This window comes from Ranitomeya variabilis, chromosome 2, assembly GCF_051348905.1.
Source record: "Ranitomeya variabilis isolate aRanVar5 chromosome 2, aRanVar5.hap1, whole genome shotgun sequence".
Taxonomy (NCBI): domain Eukaryota; kingdom Metazoa; phylum Chordata; class Amphibia; order Anura; family Dendrobatidae; genus Ranitomeya; species Ranitomeya variabilis.
The window spans coordinates 467,666,025-467,687,159 of record NC_135233.1 but is presented as its reverse complement, the minus strand read 5'-3'; the positions used below and the strand labels follow the sequence as shown (position 1 = coordinate 467,687,159).

The window sequence follows — 21,135 nt, the reverse complement described above, 5'->3', positions numbered from 1 at the left end:
TGGTATTCAGTGGACTTGCACATATACTGGGAATTTTTTTGTCATAGTGTTTTTAGGTACATCTAGTTTTTGACTTGGGTATAAGCCTAGGGTGGGAAATGCAGCAGCTACTGGTACATTTCAAAAATTAACAATAGATACCAATAAAAGTAAAACTAATTGAGACATCAGTAGGTTAAGTGTCTTTGAATATCCATATTGAATCAGGAGCCCCATATAATGCTCCATAAAGTTCATGATGGGCCCCTTAAGATGCTCTATATTAAATATGTCCCATATAATGCCGCATAAAAGGTTAATGATGGCCCCATAATATGTTCCATAGAATATTATGCCCCATATAATGCTGCACAAATGCTGATTGTGGCCCCAGAAGATGCTCCATAGAATATTATGCCCCATATAATGCTGCACAAAGGCTGATGGCCCCATAAGATGCTCCATAGAATAATATGCCCCATATAATGCTGCACAAAGGTTGATGGCCCCATAAGATGCACCATAGAATAATATGCCCCGTATGATGCTGCTGCGATAAAAAAAGACATACCTCTCGTCACTGGGAGCCAGTTGTCGGGGTCGCCACTGGTTCAGGCCCCCAGCACTTGCGATATTCAACTGTCCCCGTTCCACCGTCGCACGCCTCTGTGTCTTCCGGGTATCTGCAGTGACCACGTCATCGTGCCCTCTGACCTGAACGTCACAGCCAGAGGACGCGGAACACAGCCCGGCGGAGGAACGGGGACAGGTTAATATTGCATGGCTCACCCACCCCCGTCATACTCGCAGTCTCCTCCTGGCATGGTCTCTCTGTATGTCCCTGCTTCTCCGATGGTCTCTGGCACGCACCGGCAGCTTGTTCCTGTGTTCAGCGGTCACATCGTTCCGCTCATTACAGTAATGAGTATGCGCACCACACCTATGGGAGTGGAGTCGCGTCCATATTCATTACTTTAGTATCACGTGACCGCTGAACACAGGAAGAGCTGCAGGCGCTGGAGACCATCGGAGAAGCATGGAAGTGCAGAGACCGTGCCGGGAGCAGGCGAGTATGATGTGACAGCTGTTGCTCCCCCGCTGACCCCCTGGGACAATTACTCGAGTATAAGGCTAGATGGGCACTTTTACCCTAAAAAATGGGCTGACAATCTCGGCTAAACTCGAATACCTTTTTATATGGTATTGTAAACCCGTAGACCCCATCACAATAGATCTGACCAAGTGAGGTGGTTAGAAGGTTGCTCTGAGCTTATTTGCAATAGAAAAATGGTAAAGTCACAGCAAGACCATATTCAGACCTCTGTAAATCACGGTCCGAATACAGACTGCAACTTTAGCCCATGGTTCTCCAGACAAGACGCAACAACCTCATATATGCCTATGAAGCAGTTGAGTTCAGGTTAAAAGACCGGCGGGTAAGCTGGAAATCGTGGTCCATACTCGGACTGTCTCACAGATGTCTGAATTCGGCATTACCTTGTGGCTTTGGATGTCCAGATGACGCTTTGTAGTCCTCGTGAGGATTGGAACTTGCCCAAAGTATTGTCATAATATTTCTATCTGCCAAAAGGAAATAATTATGGTTTTCAGTGTGTTATTGGAATATCTCCAGTTTTGGGGTGTCCTGGCTGCTATATTATGGCATCATCTGCAGTTTCCTCGGCGGTGCTCACAAAAAGAATAGCAACTGCAGCAAGCCGATCTAAAGCTACAAGGAGGCCATAGCAGCCAAAATAGATTTTCCATATTTTTTAATGTAGCTGATGTAAAGATTGTGTTTTATAGTATTCGCTTATGGCATGGTATGTCTTTGTTTACATTGTTTATAACCTGGATATATTCATGTGACCCCCATGAAAATGATATGTAATACTTAGTGATTAGCAGACAAGGTGACTGTATAATACCCTGTGAGGTTTACAGCACATATCACTCACTTGTGGTTATACAAGACTGTAGTTTAGGTTTCTCAGGAATGATGGGACCATCCCCTTGGCCTAGTAGTCATATAGTAAAGACTAGAGATAAGGGGATCGATTTGCCGCTCTCCGGTCCAGCATCCAGGTCAGAGGTACCTGGCGGCTAGACCGAGTCCCCCGAATCTCTTCTTTTCCTGCATCCCTCTCGTGGCTTTTTATTAGCCAGGGTTAAGATGATGACGTGCCAGCCCTGACAAATGAAATGCCATGCCAGGGACGCTGGAAGGTAAGAGGTTTGCCGGCCTCATCTATACCGGAGTCCCACAACTCGATCCGCTCATCTCTAGTGAAGACCATTTAGACTCACATTAACTTCCATATTACAGCCAAACTTTCCAGCCTCATTGATTCTTCCGATACAAACGGATGCGACTTAACAAACAATAATGCAGGTCATGTATATGTTTTTCTTAAAATTGTTATTGAAAAAAATTAAAGGCATAAAGAAGTCCATAAATCCAAACACTCAGAATGAAATGGGTGAGCCAAGAATTATCCCCAGCAATAAGGTGTAAGTTATTTTAATGCTTACAAAGATGTGTCTATATAAGAATATTTGGAATTAATGAATGAGCAGTTAAAGTAGTATGCAAAGTGAATCATTTCAACTGCGATGGATACTCCCAGAAATCTAGATCAGATAAATCTATAAAATCATAATCAAAAGCCAATATAAACTAATAGCATTAAGTAAAGGCCCACCCTCCAAAAAACATCTGATGTGCGTTTTGCAACTACTGCATCTCCGGTCAATCCACACAAAAGTATCGTAGATCCCTTTGATACCGTTGGAGTCACAAAACCCACTGTTTGATGAAACTAACCAAAAACTAATATCACTTTTTTTGTCAGATGGGAAAACAATATAGGCCCCTCAGCATTCTCAAATCAAAACAGTACATGAAAAACAAATATCACTTGTGTGCTTTCCAAGTTTCCTTGATCTTGTGGGCAAATTACATGGACATTTGAATAGCCCCATATGCTATAATAAATACAGGTTCTGTCTGTGAAAAACGCGGAATGAATTTGTACAAGAAAAATGGACGTTTGAGTGAGCCCTTGACTGCTTTTCATGGCTCTGGTGTGAGATTCAGGAGGTTCTGGGGACATGAGAACCCGGTCCTACAGCACAAAGCGTTCTGTCCGGTCAGGATCCCCTGGACCATGAACAATACTCCGTACAAGCAGTGATGTCACCTCTCCGTTGTATCATTAAATAAAATATACATTATAAAATGTCGTATTTTAACCTACTAAAATCCTGTCTTGAGGGGATGGTTTTCAAGTTCTTACTTTTCAGCAGTGTTCTTTAGGCACTGACTAAAACTGTTGAGTTGCTGAATCGTGCATTGTTAAAGTGTGTGAGGCCGACCTTGGAGCCCCAGGAAGAATTGGATACTGACAAATATGTGCAAAACGAAGGCAGGGATTTGATGTAAAGCTTGTTCATGGTGTACTGACAGGTTTGTCAGCTTTTTCATACATTGATTTCAGTTCCTCACCATTGTCTAAGATCCCTCACCATTGTCTAAGATCTCTGCTTGCTGTTGTGGGCTTTTGTTAGTTGATCCATGATGTAAAGAAGAATGTGTCCATACACTGACAACAAGCAGATATCGTAAACCTACCGAGGATTTGTGGCAATACATATTAGGAAAACTGCAGAACTTTTCTTTATACTACTCCAAGGCTTCATTCATGTTGTGAGACAAATGTTTTGAATGTCACTAAGCGCTCATTCACATGGCCGATTTTCTCATGCAAGTGCAATCTGTGTTGACACTGATGGCACCCGTACCTGTGATGGTCTATGGATCCATGACAGATTGTGATCTGAGGGTCGGATCAAAATCAGTAGCACATGTCATTTGGTCCGTGAAAAAATGGAACACACTTGGATGTCATCAGTGCTCTGATTTTCGCACTGTCAGAATGGAGAAACTTTAAAAAAATAAATAAAAATGTATCCATGTATGAGAAATGGGATAACGCTGATCAGAATAATCATCCCGTTTTTCTTCTACGTGGAAAAATTGGACATGTGAATGAGCCCTTAGGCTTCAATCAGACGTTAGTTTTTTTTAACATATGAGAAACATGGACTGAGTTTCAGAAGTGATTTTAATCAGTTTCATTTTTTTTTTCACTTAAGAGAGAAAAAAAAAATTCTCCACCTTCTATCATTCAGTGAAAAATGTACAGTACATGGATGGCATCAGAGTGCTGTCCGATTCTTTCTTTCCTTCCTTCCTTTCTTTTCCTTTTCTTTCCTTTCTTTCCTTTCTTTCCTTTGTTTCCTTTCTTTCCTTTCCTTTCTTTCCTTTCTTTCCTTTCTTTCCTTTCCTACCTTTCCTTCCTTTCTTTCCTACAGATGAAACCAAAATCGAACTTTTTGGCAACAATGTCAAACGATATAACAAAGCTCCTCACCCATTCCTTCCTTTCTTTCCTTCCTTCCTTCCTTCCTTCCTTCCTTCCTTCCTTCCTTCCTTCCTTCCTTCCTTCCTTCCTTCCCTCCCTCACCTTTTCTGGACCCATAGACTTTTTGACCTGACACTTGGGTCAATATTAGACATGCCTCTGCTATTTTGCATGTACTTGGTCCACAAAAGAGTCATGGACGTATAAAAAGCTCCATAGATGGTCATGGGTATGAATGCTAGCCCTGAAGAAAACGGCATTTTGTACTGACTTGTGAATGAGCCTTAACCCTTTCCTGACATTTGCAGTATATGTATGTCATGGTTGGAAAGTACCCAACCGCTGAAATATATATACGTCATGGCAATCACCCGCACGCAGGAGACTGTCTGCAGGCGATTGCCGGGGGGGGGGGGGGTTTAGCTATTATGACATTTTTTTTATTTAAACATATTTTTACCATTTTTTTTTTTTTTTACTTTAGTCCCTCTATTGGACTTTCACTTTTTTAACTCTGATGGCTTCTGATCGCTTATAAAGTAGATATAAATGAATATTTTTATGATAAAAAGTACCTGTTTGGTAATAAAAGGATTTTTATTGTGTAAAAGCGTCAAAACATTAAAACATAAAAATGTGTTATTGCTGTAGTTGTACTGACGATGCGCGGAATGGCATAACCCCCCCCTCCACCCAAAACATAAAAAAAATCCTGAATTGCTGGTTTTTGTTCGTTCTGCCTCCCAAAAATTGTATTAGAAAGCGATCAAATGTCATCTGGCCGAAAATGGTACCAATTAAAATGGCAAGTCCCGCAAAACACAAGCCCTCACATAATTCAGCCAGCCAAAATTTGGAAAAATTTAAGTTATGAAAATATGGGGATGCAAAAACTAGTGTTTGCAATAAAAGGCATCTTTTAGTGTGTGACAGCAGCCAAACAGAAAAACCCTATATAACTCTGGTACAGTGCCTTGCGAAAGTATTCGGCTCCCTGGAACTTTTCAACCTTTTCCCACATATCCTGCTTCAAACATAAAGATACCAAATGTAAATTTTGGTGAAGAATCAACAACAAGTGGAACACAATTGTGAAGTTGAACAAAATTTATTGGTCATTTTAAATTTTTGTGGAAATTCAAAAACTGAAAAGTGGGGCGTGCAATATTATTTGGCCCCTTTACTTTCAGTGCAGCAAAGTCACTGCAGAAGTTCATTGTGGATCTCTGAATGATCCAATGTTGTCCTAAATGCCTAATGATGATAAATATAATCCACCTGTGTGTAATCAAGTCTCCGTATAAATGCACCTGATCTGTGATAGTCTCAGGGTTCTGTTTGAAGCACAGAGAGCATCATGAAGACCAAGGAACACAACAGGCAAGACCGTGATACTGTTGTGGAGAAGTTTAAAGCCGGATTTGGATACAAAATGATTTCCAAAACTTTAAACATCCCAAGGAGCACTGTGCAAGCGATCATATTGAAATGGAAGGAGTATCATGCCACTGCAAATCTACCAAGACCTGGCCGTCCCTCTAAACTTTCATCTCAAACAAGGAGAAGACTGATCAGAGATGCAGCCAAGATGCCCATGATCACTCTGAATGAACTGCAGAGATCTACAGCTGAGATGGAACAGTCTGTTCACAGGACAACAGTCATACACTGCACAAATCTGGCCTTTATGGAAGAGTGGCAAGAAGAAAGCCATTTCTCAAAGATATCCATAAAAAGTGTCATTTAAAGTTTGCAGCAAGCCATCTGGGAGACACACCAAACATGTGGAAGAAGGTGCTCTGGTCAGATGAAACCAAAATCGAACTTTTTGGCAACAATGCCAAAAGATAAGTTTGGCGTAAAGGCAACACAGCTCGTCACCCTGAACACACCATCTCCACTGTCAAACATGGTGGTGGCAGCATCATGGTTTGGGCCTGCTTTTCTTCAGCAGGGACAGGGAAGATGGTTAAAAATTGATGGGAAGATGGATGGAGCCAAATACAGGACCATTCTTGAAGAAAACCTGTTGGAGTCTGCAAAAGACCTGAGACTGGGACGGAGATTTGTCTTCCAACAAGACAATGATCCCAAACATAAAGCAAAATTTACAATGGAATGGTTCACAAATAAACATATCCAGGTGTTAGAATGGCCAAGTCAAAGTCCAGGCCTCAATCGAAACGAGAATCTATGGAAAGAGCTGAAAACTGCTGTTCACAAACGATCTCCATCAAACCTCACCGAGCTCGAGCTGTTTGCCAAGGAAGAATGGGCAAGAATTTCAGTCTCTCGATGTACAAAACTGATAGAGACATACCCCAAGCGACTTGCAGCTGTAATCGCAGCAAAAGGTGGCTCAACAAAGTATTAAGTTAAAGGGGCCGAATAATATTGCACGCCCCACTTTTCAGTTTTTGATCTTCCAACAAAAATGTAAAATAACCAATAAATTTGGTTGAACTTCACAATTGTGTTCCACTTGTTGATTCTTCACCAAAAATTTACATTTGGTATCTTTGTTTGAAGCATTATATGTGGGAAAAGGTTGAACAGTTCCAGGGAGCCGAATACTTTTGCAAGGCACTGTATCATTGTAATCTCACCGACCCGAAGAATAAAGTCGCCTAATCACTTATACCGCACGAGGAACGGCTTAAAAAATACAGAGTAACTCTGCTGCCCCATTATAGTGAATGGATCCCTCGGGGGGCTTCATCTCAATCTCGTCACTCCGAGATTTTCATGGAGACCCTGATATAAGTGTTCAGCATAGAGAGGAGTATAAATGTGATCCCAAATGTTATATAAAATGTTACCAATAAAAGCTTTAACTCAATCCACAAAAAAAAGCAAGTCCCCATTTGGGTCAATCATCTGTTAACGGAAATATAGGGGGATTCCACATTACTGGTAGCAAAAAAGCTCTGGAAAAGCACTATGGCTCCTCGCTCCCCAAAAGAAATTAAGCAAATTATGTGCTCCCCAATCCAAATGCCCCTCTCCGTTCTGCTCACCAGTGTGTCTAATCCACATTTAGCATCCACATGTTTAGCATTTCTGTAGCAATAAGAGCCGGCCGAATTTATGGTTGCTTGCTCCAGATGCATGAGCTGGTGACTGCCACGTACTGGTGACTACCATGTACTGGGCACTACAATGGCAGTTTGCAATTTTCACTCAGCAACGTCCACTGCTGATTGTTTTTGGAAAACACCCATGGAGTCAAAAACGTCACTGCATCTGTAGATAAATTCCCAAAGCAGTATAATTTCCAAATTGAACGCACAATTGGCTGGAATCGAGAGTGGACACCATGTCTCGTTTGGAGAGCCCCTGATGTGCCTAAATGATGGAAACCCCCAGAAGTGACCCCATTTTGGAAACCACGCCCCTCAAGGATTTTATCTAGGGGTATAGTGAGCATTTTGACCCGATCCGTACGACACAGAATTTGATAACATTAGGTTATCATATTGAATACGTCGTCATTAGTGTTGAGCGCATGCGCTCACTACTCCAATTTATATCAGGAGCTCGGTTATGCATCGAATATCGCGGGTGCTCTATTGACCTGGTTGAGTCCCTGCCTCGTATATTTCGTGGCTGTTAGATGCCCCAAAAAAAACGTGGGGATCTGCGATACTCTGTGCATACCCGAGCACCCGATACAAACTCAACACTAGCCGTCACTTAGGCATAATTTTTTTTTTTTTGAAAAAAAAAAAAAACAATTCTAACTCCAACCCTAACTGCAAAGAATGGAAAAAAATATTTTTTTTTCTTTTATAATTTTTATCTATGGATGACAAAATGTGATTTGATTCACTATTTATTTTGATCACTTTGATAGGGTCTATCACAGTGATCAAAAGGAACCAATAGGAAAAATTCCTTATTGTTGTCAGCACCGGCCAGCAGATCTTGGCAGGCGCACTGCGCGTGCACTCGCCATTTTTTTTCCAGGAAGAAAAAAAGGGGTTTGGCACCCTGTTAGCCAGTTGAAAAAATAATGCTCTCCCTGTGAAAAACAAGATATTTTTGTAGTTGGCTTAGGTCCCTTTCTCAGGCATGTCATAACAAAGTTTCTGAAGAAACACAAATATATACACAAACAGGAAGAGGGATGGCGGAGGTACCGGGGGTGCTCGGGGGACCCCATTTCTCTCCTCTATAATATGTTAGATCATACCAGAGGAGAGAGAAATTAATTTTAAATCAAACGGGTTGTTTTTTTTGTGATCGCCATTATTCGATGAATAACAGTGATCACGTGACGGGGGACCATAAAAACTGGCCCTGATCATGTTCTCCAGGGTCTCAGCTACCCCGGAGATTTTTCGAGGCTGGGGGACGCTATACCCTTATTTCTCAGCACCGTTAAAAAGCGTTGCTGAGGAATAAAGCCCCTTAACTGCCGTTGTTAAAATGCGTATCGGCGGTCGTTAAGGGGTTGAAGGTGACTATTGATTTAACCCCTTAGTGACAGAGCCAAATTTTTAAATCTGAACAGTGTTAATTTATGTGGTAATAACTCTGGAACGCTACAACATATCCCAGTGATTTTGAGAATGTTTTTTCGTGACACATTATACTTTATGTTAAAGGTAAATGTAGGTCGATATGTTTTGTTTATTTATAAAAAATATCAGAAATTTGAGAAAAATGTAAAAAAATTAGCAATTTTCAAACTTTGAATGATTATCCCTTTAATCACGATAGTCACAACACACAAAAACATAAATAAATAACATTTCCCACATGTCTGCTTTACAACAGCATCAATTTGTAAAATGTTCTTTTATTTTGTTAGCATTTTAGGAGGTTTAACCCCTTAAGCCCCAAGGGTGGTTTGCACGTTAATGACCAGGCCAATTTTTACAATTCTGACCACTGTCCCTTTATGAGGTTATAACTCTGGAACGCTTCAACGGATCTTGGCGATTCTGACATTTTCTCGTGACATATTCTACTTCATGATAGTGGTAAAATTTATTTGATATTACCTGCGTTTATTTGTGAAAAAAATGGAAGTTTGGCGAAAATTTTGACAATTTCACAATTTTCCAACTTTGAATTTTTATTCCCTTAAATCACAGAGATATCTCACCCAAAATACTTAATAAGTAACATTTCCCACAAGTCTACTTTACATCAGAACAATTTTGGAAACAAAATTTTTTATTAGGGAGTTATAAGGGTTAAAAGTTGACCAGCAATTTCTCATTTTTACAACAAAATTTACAAAACCATTTTTGTTAGGGACCACCTCACATTTGAAGTCACATTTAGGAGTCTATATAGCAAAAAATACCCAAAAGTGACACCATTCTAAAAACTGCACCCCTCAAGCTGATCAAAACCACATTCAAGAAGTTTATTAACCCTTCAGGTGCTTCATGAGAGCTAAAGTAATGTTGAAGGAAAAAATGAAAATTTAACTTTTTAGTTTTTAGTCATGAAAACGATCTTTTAGCAACAATTTTTTTTATTTTCCCAAAGGTAACAGGAGAAATTGGACTGCAAAAGTTGTCGTCCAATTTGTCCTGAGTACGCTGATACCCCATATGTGGGGGGGGAACCACTGTTTGGGCGCATGGCAGGGCTCGGAAGGGAAGGAGCGCCGTTTGATTTTTTTCAACCTAAAATTGTCTGGAATTGCGATCGGATGCCATGTTGCGTTTGACGAGCCCCTGATGTGCCTAAACAGTGGAAAACCCCCACAAGTGACCCCATTTTGGAAACTGGACCCCCTAAGGAACTTATCTAGATGTGTGATGAGCACTTTGAACCCCCAGGGGCTTCACAGAAGTTTATAACGCCCGGGCGTGAAAATAAAAAATCATATTTTTTCCGCAAACATGATTGTTTAGTCCCCAATTTTTTATTTTCACAAGGATAACAGAAGAAATTGGACCACAAAAGTTGTAGTCCAATTTGTCCTGAGTACGCCGATACCCCATATGTGGGAAAAAACTACTGTTTGGGCACACGTCAGGGCTCGGGAAGGGAAGTAGTGACGTTTTGGAATGCAGGCTTTGATGGAATGTTCTGCGGCCATCATGTTCCGTTTGACGAGCCACTGATGTGCCTAAACAGTGGAAACCCCCCACAAGTGACCCCATTTTGGAAACTAGACCTCCTAAGGAACTTGTTTCGATGTGTGGTGAGAACTTTGAACCCCCAAGTGTTTCACTAAAGTTTTTAATGCCCGGGTGTGAAAATAAAAAATCCTATTTTTGCCCACAAAAATGATCTTTTAGTCCCCAATTTTTTAATTTCCCAAGGGTAAAAGGAGAAATTGGACCGCAAAAGTTGTTGTCCAATTTGTCCTGAGTACGCTGGTACCACATATGTGGGGAAAAAACTGTTTGGGCACACGTTGGGGCTCGAAAGGGAAGTACTGAAGTTTTGGAATGCAGACTTTGATGGAATCGTCTGCGGGCGTCATGTTCCGTTTGCAGAGCCCCTGATGTGCCTAAACAGGAAAAAACCCCACAAGTGACAACATTTTGGAAAGTAGGCCCCCAAAGAACTTACGTAGATGTGCCTCCTTTGGAATGAATCTGTTTCCTGTAAATTAGTAGTGCATGGAGGTGTGGTACAATTTACAGCAATCCTTCATACACAGACCAGGTTTTTCGGGGCAGGTGTCGCATTGATAGATGGTGTCCTTGCGTATTCCTCTTTTGTAGCACACTCTGCACCTTTTTTGCGGCTTACCTTTTCTTCCAGTTGGCGGGACCACCCCTGGAAAATGCTGACCTGGTACGATACGTGTACCTTCAGTTCCAGAAGTACTGGGGCCCGCTCCTTCCCTCGTGCCAAACATCAGGGCCTTAACCACTACCTCCTGGAATTGAAGGTACGACGTATCGGTGTTGTGTGCACATCGTGACAGCAGGAAAGCATTGAGCATTGCCATTTGTACAATGTGCACGGACAGCTTTTTGTACCACACCCTTGCCTTTCTCAAAGCACTGTACGGTTGGAGGAGTTGATCAGAGAGATCAACGCCCCCATGTTTTTGTTGTACCCCAGTACACAGGTTGGTTTTCTGACCTCTGTAGAGGTACCCCTTACAGTGCTGAGGGCGCTGCCATCACTGTGTATGGTGGTCAATAGAAGGACATCCCTTTTGTCCTTGTACTTGACCACCAGCAGGTGGTCGCTACATTGGGCTTTGCTCTCACCTTTTCTGAAAGTCTGCCCAAGTAGCGTCTTCGGGAGGCCTCTCTGATTTTTGCGGACAGTACCGCAGGCTGCGGTACCTCGCGCAGAGAGATATTTGTAGAGTGGGATGCTGGTGTAAAAAGTTATCGGTATAGAGGTGATAACCTTTATCCAGCAGTGGGTGCACCAAATCCCACACAATTTTCCCACTCACTCGCAGGATAGAAGGACACTAAGGCGGTTCAATCCTGGTGTTCTTCCTTTCGTAAACTCTAAAGCTGTGGGTGTACCCTGAGGTACTCTCACACAGCTTGTAGAGTTTGATTTCGTACCTGGCCCTTTTGCTGGGCAGGTATTGATGGAATTTGAGCCGCCCCTTCAGCAAACTTTTTGTTGAAGTGTTCGATGACCGGCTGAACATTGAACAGACGGTCAAAGTTGGGGTCATCTCGTGCGGGACACTGTGCATGATCGTTGTAATGCCGGAACTTATGTATGGCCTCAAAACGCGTCCGGGTCATGACCATTCGGAACACTGGAGTGTTATATAAAATATCAACACTCCAATATTGCCTAAGTTCAGGCTTCTTCAGGATCCCCATGTGGAGGACCAGGCCCCAAAACTGCATCATTTCAACTGCGTCTACAGGAGACCAGTTAGAATATGATGAACCAGAGTTTTGGTCCAAAAATTGCCGAGCATACAAGTTAGTTTGCTCCACCATGAGGTTAACGAAAGCCTCAGAGAAAAAGACTTTGAAAAAGTCTAGTTCTGTGAGGCCGGTGGTGTCAAACTTGATTCCTGATTCTGCCACAAAATCAGGAATCAGTGGCTCGTAATTTTCGGATGGCGAGGTCCATATGGGGTCCGCAGTGGGGTGCGCTGGTTCGTCTTCAGCAATGGTGGGCGCTTCATCATCTTCATCAATGATAGGCCTTGCCTCATCTTCTGTCCTGCGGCATCTGCGTGGCGGTTCCGCAGGGCCGGAGGAGGAAGATGAGGAAGAATCTGAAAAATAAAGAAAAGTGGGATCCTCTCCCTCGCTATCAGTGTCGGAGGCAAGGAAAGAATATGCCTCCTCCGCTGAATAGCGCTGTTGGGACGAGCAGGACATTTTTTTGTAAGTGTGGTGCTTGGGTGTACTTTATTGGTAACTATGTGTAAGTGTGGGGGGGATAGTGCTTGGTGCAAACTACTCTGAAAAGAAAAAGCTAAAGGGAAAAAAAAGCAAATAGGAAAAAAAAATACCTGTGAAAGAAAAGTCTAAAACAGCAGGCCCTAGTTCTGATAAGTGAACCGCGTCACTTACCAAAGTTCGGCCGCAACTGGGTGTGCGAACGAGGATGTGAAAAAAAACCCCGGCATGCACGAGAGCTCTCATAAGTGAACCGCGTCACTTATCAAAGTTCAGCGGCTGCTGGGTGAGCGCAAGGAGATGTGAAAAAAAAAAAAAGGAAGGCACGGGTTAGACGCGGCGGCTGGGTGAGCGCACGGAGATGGGAAAAAAGAAAAGGAAGGCACGGGTTAGACGCGGCGGCTGGGTGAGCGCACGGAGATGGAAAAAAAAAAGAAGGCACAGGTTACATGCGGCGGCTGAGTGAGCGCACGGAGATGGGGGAATAAAAAAAGGAAGGCATGGGTTAGACGCGGCGGCTGGGTGAGCGCACGGTGATGGGGAAAAAAAAAAAGGAAGACAGGCACGGGTTAGACGCGGCGGCTGGGTGAGCGCACGGGGTTGGGAAAAAAGAATAGGAAGGCACGGATTAGATGCGGCGGCTGGGTGAGCGCACGGAGATGGGGGGAGAAAAAAAGGAAGGAACGGGTTAGACGCGGCGGCTGGTGAGCGCACGGAGATGGAAAAAGAAAAGGAAGGCACGGGTTAGACGCGGCTGCTGGGTGAGCGCACGGAGATGGGGAAAAAAAAAAAGAAAAAGAAGGCACAGGTTACACGCGGCGCATTAAACAGTATGACGTACTATCTCGTCACTGGGAATTAAGTCCCAGGTCACCTTGACGTGATAGTACGTCATATGGGATTAAGGGGTTAAAAATGTAGCAGCAATTTTTCATTTTTTCAAGGAAATTTACAGAATTAATTTTTTTAGGGACTTATCCATGTTTGAAGTGACTTTAGGGGTCTCATATATTGTGAAACCCCCAGATGTAATAATATTTTAAAAACAGCACCCCTAGACATATTGAAAACTGCTGTCAGGTAGTTTATTAACTCTTCAGGTGCTTTACAGGAATTAATGCAGAGTGGCATGACAGAAATGAAAATGTGTATTTTTACCTCCTAAATGTCTCTAACTTCTGAACAGATTACTACAGCTGTCAGACTCTAAGGCCACTATTTGGTCATGAATTGCCATGGCAAGCATCAGGACTGAACAATCATGATCTGAGGGCACCAATTTGGATAAAGAGGAAGCCCCCACACTCTGTTAACCATTTGTAATGATGTGGTCACTATTGACAGCAGCATCTAAGGGGTTAAACAGATATGGATGGTGCAAACACTGATCATGGCTGATAGAGCAAGTTGTCAGCTATAGTGTACAGCCAACAGCTGCTGGATTGTCACCTGTATGGGGAGGCTATGCTCTTTTATATACCAGGTCAGTAAAAAGGCGTAATATATAATCCACACCTGGGATCAAAGCTGAATGTTACAGTGCACGAGGGTTATGCAGACTGATAAAATAAATGTTAAATGTGTTAGAAATGCAAATAATTGACGCTGGCATTTCTATCATTATGACAGCTGCTCTGATTTCAGCGCTGCTCATCAATCTTAGTTAAAACAAGAAAAGCAATTTTTTTTTCCCCTCTTCGTATTTGCATGTGACCAGTCATGTGCTGACAAGGGGCTGGTTGAATAATCATTCTGCATTTCTAACACAGTTACGTTACCATTTATATGATTGAGTAGCACCTTTAATTTTTATTCTTGGGGATCCTTTATCCTAATCTAATCCGACCCTATGGGCAGCTTTATAATGCAAACAATTCAGCAATGAAACTGCTTGTTTAACTCCTGGTATTGAAGAAAGAGTACAGAGACATGGACTTGAAACTGTCATCTTAAAGAGGATTTCTCCCAAACTATTTTAATCCTCAGTTTTAATAGATGATAAATGTGTGATTACCGGGGTCAACTTCTGCTGATCCCAAGAACAGTAGGGGGCTTAAAGGGGTTGTTCTAGACTTTAGCATTGATGACCTGTTCTTGGGATCTGATCGGTGAGGGTGTGACACCTGGCACCTACGGTTATCAGCTATACCTGGTGTCCGCGCCGACCGGACCTGCTCAGTTAGAGTTGCACAGAACAGCTCTGTCAATTGAATGGTGGGCATGTCCGGCTATTGCACATCTGCACCCTATTGATTTGGATAAGGGGTGGATGCGCAGTACCTAGCCACGGCCACTATGCAGTCAACTTAGCTGTGATATGCAATTCCAGCCTATACCAGGAACAGCTGATGTGCGGGACCGCCGGGTGTCCTATCCTCCCCACCACTCAATAGCAATGGAATGAAACTGAGGCCTGTTTCACACGTCAGTGCCTCCGGTACGTGTGGTGACCGTTTTCTCACGTACCGGAGACACTGACTCACGTAGACAATGTCTCTGCACATGTCAGCATGTTTTCACGGACCGTGTGTCCGTGTGAAAAACACGACATGTCTGTGTTCATGGGAGCGCACGGATCACATGGACCCATTAAAATCAATGGGTCCGTGTAAACACGTACCGCACACGGATGCTGTTTGTGTGCCGTCCGTGTTTGTCAGGAGACAGCGCTACAGTAAGCGCTGTCACCCCAGCGTGTGGTGCTGAAGCCGCCATTCATTTCTTCTCCCCAGCAGTGTTTGCTGGAGAGAAGGAATGAAAAATCAATTTTTTTTTAATTATTTTTGTGTTTAAAATAAAGATCCTTGTCATCTGCCGCCTCCCACCCCCTGTGCGCCCGCCCGCTGGCATTAAAATACTCGCCCAGCTCCCTCGATGCTTCCTCTGTGTCGCAGCTTGTCCTGTATGAGCGGTCACGTGGTGCCGCTCATTACAGGGATGAATATGCGGCTCCACCTCCCATAGGGGTGGGGCTGCATATTCATCACTGTAATTTGCGGCACCACATGACCGCTCATACAGGACAAGCTGCGACACTGAGAGGAAGCATCGAGGGAGCTGGGCGAGTATTTTAATGCCAGCGGGAGGGCGCACAGGGGGTGGGAGGGGGGAGGTTACCGGGAACTTTATTTTAACCACAAAAAAAACAAAAAAACAATGATTTTCATTCCTTCTCTCCAGGGCTGTGGAGTCGGTAAGCCACAGTTGCGACTCCGACTCCTGGATTTTATCAGGTTCCGACTCCTTCATAAATGGCCAATTCGTAACAATAAATTTACTGTTGTAAAATATTAACATCGTGCTTATTCAGTTTCTCACCATCATATAAGTAATCAGACCACTTAGAGCAAAAACTATATTTATTAGAATACAATTAGAATATAGCAAATAACTTTTATAAACTTTTCTAAACTCTTGTAAGTAAATATGCAATAAACAGTGTTATGCAGTTAATAAGAAGAAATCTATAAATTTGTCCTCAGAAAAAGTATTGCCTCTGTCAGATCCTCCTTCATGGATGCCCTCAAATCTGATCTAATTATTTTGAGAGCAGAGAACAACCTCTCTACACTAACTTGGGTTGGTGGCAAAGCAGTAACCACTCGGGCAACATCTCTGACAATGTCAGGATACAGAGGAATCGCTTGTTGCACTGTTATTTTTGATGAACGGTCAAATTTCTCAATTTCTTCTAGTGCACATGAAAAATTCTGCTGAAATGTACTGGCTGTGTTCTGTGATGGGGATGACTCTTCTTCTATGCGGGAACGCTTTGCACGGTCCTTGTGATCCAAATATTTTTCGAAATTAAATTCTTCATCAGTTGATGAGGGTGAAGATGTGGCAGGACGACCAAATTCTTCTTGTCCCTCCTGACTGTTCTACAACCCTTTCATCCTTACTGCTATTTCAAACCGAGCTTCTTTTCCTTTAGTTAGCTGTTGATCATCTAGAAGAATCCGATGCATTGGGTCTACATAAACAGCTGCCAAAAGAATGTTATTTTGTAATAGTAGCTCCTCTCTCCGTTTCATTGATGTAGCAATGCCACTTGCAATTAACCCTCCTCTTTGGGACAGGCGAAACATCAGGTTCTTCCACTCCTTTAAGAAAATACCTGGAGTTAAGTCCTCTGCTTGTAATTTTTTAGTCACTGTAAATGGGTGCTCTAGCAATTTTTCCAGCTCAGTCACCTGATTCCACTGACTTTCATTTAGCGTCAGTTGAGGGTTAGCCATGTCTACAAGAAAGGTTTTCAGTTCAACCAAGCGCTGAATCATTAAGTAAGTACTGCCCCATCGTGTGGCTTGATCAATAATTGCCCCTTTTCCAGCACGTCTCTTCAAAATTGAGTCAACTTTAGGGGTTCTGGCAACAGTAGCCAATTTTCTCACCTTGCCAATCAGTGCAGCAGCATGTTCTTCTTGCAGACTGTCTCTTATAGCCAGCTTTAGCGTATGCACAACACAGCGCATGTGATGAATGAAAGAACGTATTGACACAGTTTCAACAAGATCATCTAAACTATCATGTTGCTGTTCATCTGAAGCAACTTCAGTTTGCTCCTCAGTTACAATACTGTGTTCCTCTATTTCAAACATTTCTGTGTCTGTGGACCCAGAATGTTCTTCTAGTTGCTGGTCACCATCATTACTCTCATTCATTAGCTTAATAGTACTTATATTTGAAGCATTGTCAGTTACGACAGAACTTGCTCTTTTTTAAGTTCATAGTCTTGCAGAACCTTTTCCACCAAGACCTGGAGAAACTCACTGGTGTGATGAGCTTTGGTGTCTTTTACTGCCAATGTCTTGGTAACTATTTCATTTTTGTCACAAACAAATCAGACATTGATGGCAAAATAGTTCACTCTGTGACGTGTGCAGGCATCCATTTTAAGAAACAGAAAGCGTCCCTTGAGAGTTTTTTTAAGTTCTTCCTTTTGTTTAAAAGCTTCTTCGATTACTAATTTTCTAATACTCTCTCTCTCCAGAGAACACCAAGCTTGCGGACCATTTCCCCATTCAGACACATAAAAGCTGGTCGTGAAAATAATGAAATAGGCACACTATCCTTTACAACAAGCTCTATGATCTGTTTTTTAAATTTATCTACTGTCATTGTCACAGTAACTTTGTCACTGACAAAATATCTTGCAACTGATGGCTGCAAAGTTCTCTGCTCCTTTGTTTGGCTGGAAGAGCTGGGCACTGGTTCATTGGTTTGGATGCAGTCTTTCTCATCCACTGCTTTCAGTACTTCTGGATGAAAGCGCTGTAAATGTCTTTAGATTAGAAGCTCTGGTAGGAGCATTTTTATCTTTGCCTGAATATGCACTGATCTTGGCTTCACAGCATTTGTTTTTGTCTGGATCATTTGTCATACACTGACAGACATAATGTTTTCTATCTTGAGTGATGGTGAAATGTTCAAATACAGCTGATTTAATGTGACGCTTCTTTGACATTCTCAGGTTTTTAATTCTGCATTCACAATCCAAATGACAATTGTTTTTCCTAAAAACAATTGTACAAAATTATTGCCAGGTCGTACAACTGATATAGTGGTCAGTAATAATGTTATTCCTCATGTACTCACAGTTAACTGATGCAAAGTTTGTTGAAAGGATAATACTTCTTACAGTCTTTCCTCTTCTGAGTAGCAGCTGTGAGATGCTTGGAAGATGCACACCTAGTAAACATCTAGTCTAGAGGAGGAGCTTTACTACTAAGAATTTGCAACACATTTTCACTTTCAGTTTCATACATTGTAAGTAGGGGGGTTGGGGCACTATGAGGTTAACCAAGTATAAGATTAGATAAGGGCAGTGGAGAACAGTGACACACAAGAAGTAAGAAATGTCTCTATCTCCAGCAGAACTGCTTATCACTGTTGTTCATAGTTTGATAGAACATATATATTTGAGTAACATTTATAAAATTCATATGAAAGTTCAATTATGAAATATTAATACATTTTTTTTAAAGCTGGAGTCGGAGTCGGTACATTTCTTCCGACTTCAACCAAAACGAACTCCGACTGCACGACTCTGACTCCGACTCCACAGCCCTGCTTCTCTCCAGCGAACGCTGCTGGGAAGAAGGAATGAATTCCAGCTTCAGCACCCAAAGCAGGGGACAGCGCTTACTGTAGCACTGTCTCCTGCACGGTCCGTGTGGTACTCAGTCGGCACACGGGCTACACACGGCTGCCGCACGTGTGCCACACTGATGTGCTATGTGAGCACACGGACACTGATAACTCCGGTACCAGAATTATCTGGACGTGTGAGACTGGCCTGAAAGGGAGAAGATACCGATTAGATATTAGAAAAAACTTAACCCCTTAGTGACGGAGCCAAATTTTTAAAATCTGACCAGTGTCACTTTATGTGGTAATAACTCTGCAACGCTTCAACAAATCCCAGTGATTTTGAGATTGTTTTTTCGTGACACATTATACTTTATGATAATGGTAAATTTAGATCAATATGTTTTGTGCTTATTTATAAAAAATAACAAAAATTTGAGAAAAATGTTAAAAAATTAGCAATTTTCTAAATTTGAATGATTATCCCTTTAATCCAGATAGTCATACCATGGCAAACCATTAATAAATAACATTTCCCACATGTTGTCTTTACATCAGCACCATTTTTAAAATGTTATTTTATATTGTTAGCATTTTAGGAGGTTTAAAAATGTAGCAGCAATTTTTCGTTTTTTCAAGGAAATTTACAAAATTTATTTTTTTAGGGACTTATCCATGTTTGAAGTGACTTTAGGGGTCTCATATATTGGGAATCCCCCAAACGTGATACCATTTTAAAAACAGCACCCCCTGGCATATTGAAAACTGATGTGAGATAGGTTATTAACCCTTCAGGTGCTTTACAGGAATTAATGCAAAGTGGTATGACAGAAATGAAAATGTGTATTTTTACCACCTAAATGCCTCTAACTTCTGAACAGATTACTACAGCCGTCAGACAGTAAGGCCGCTATTTGGTCGTGAATTGCCATCGCAAACATCAGGACCACAAAATAATGATCTGAGGGCACCAGTTTGGATAAAGAGGGGACCCTCACACTCTGATAACCATTTATAATGATGAAGTCACTATTGACAGCAGCATCTAAGGGGTTAAACAGATATGGACGGTGCAAACACTGATTGTGGCTGATGCAGCAAGTTGTCAGCTATAGTGTACAGTCAACAGCTGCTGGATTGTCACCTGTATGGGGAGGCTATTCTCTTATATCTCAGGTCAGTTAAAATACGTATTGGCTGTCATTAAGGGGTTAACAGTGAGGGTAATCAATGAGTGGAACAGGCTGCCAGGAGAGGTGATGAGTAGTGATGAGCGAGTGTACTCCTTGCTCCGGTTTTCTCAAGCACGCTTGGGTGGTCCCCGAGTATTTATGACTGCTCGGAGATTGTTTTCATCGCGGCAGCTGAATGATTTACAGCTACTAGCCATGCTGAGTACATGTGGGGGTTGCCTGATTGCTAGGGAATCCCCACATGTAATCAAGCAGGCTAGTAGCTGTAAATCATTCAGCTGCTGCGATGAAAACTAAATCTCCGAGCAGTCATAAATACTTGGAGACCACCCGAGCAACGAGAACACTCGCTCATCACTAGTGATGAGTTCTCCTTCAATGGAAGTCTTCAAGCAGAGGCTGGACACACATCTGTCTGAGATGGTTTAGTGAATCCTGCATTGAGCAGGGGGGTTGCACACGATGACCCCGGAGGTCCCTTCCAACTCTAAGATTCTAGGGTTCTTAATCCAACATTGATGATCTATCCTGAGGTTATCAATGGTAAAGTCCTGGACAAACCCCTTTAAAATCCTCTGTGTGAGCGTAGTGATAGTGAGCATGTAGACCACCACTCCTATAGACAGTGCATAGAGCAGTGATATCATACGCTCACTAGCACACTATTCCCACAAGGATATTGATACCCTAGTTCTCGTGTTTGGGGTGGGACGCAATGGTCAGACCCTCGGTGATCGCACAATTCTCACTTATTCAGTGTATAATAAATGTTGCTTTTTAGAACAACCTCTTTAATTCTATTTGGACAATTGACTAGATTTGACAATTGACTTCTCTTCAATTGCGAGACCACGAGGCTCCTCTTATTCGTTGTGACATTTTTCCAGAGATTGCTGCAAAAAACTTGTGTGACCACAGGATGAAGCGACTGCATTTGTGCAGAGAAATTTGCTGATGAACATTGTTAACCCTGTTGGAGATGGGAAAATATTTAAAGTAGTTGCCTACAAGGCTTTACATGTTGAGACACTAATAGCGACGAGTTCAGTTCTGGAGTTGTGCGCATTGTGTAAGCTGGTAGACACCGCACAGGCCGCCCTCATGCTGCACCCTTGCACTGCCCGGTCACTTTCATCCTCT

The 21,135-nt window shown here is 42.4% G+C and overlaps 1 protein-coding gene and 1 long non-coding RNA gene across 18 annotated transcripts in view; one reads left to right on the top strand and one right to left on the bottom strand.

Moving 5' to 3' along the window:
- MARK2 (microtubule affinity regulating kinase 2) overlaps positions 1-21,135 on the top strand; it is a 164,552-nt gene that overhangs the window by 40,657 nt on the left and 102,760 nt on the right. The window lies entirely within an intron of this gene.
- LOC143806764 (uncharacterized) overlaps positions 1-21,135 on the bottom strand; it is a 28,543-nt gene that overhangs the window by 6,971 nt on the left and 437 nt on the right. Inside the window, exon 3 of the long non-coding RNA XR_013221556.1 lies at positions 1,477-1,560. This is a non-coding gene — a long non-coding RNA (uncharacterized LOC143806764). The remainder of the gene's footprint in view (positions 1-1,476; positions 1,561-21,135) is intronic.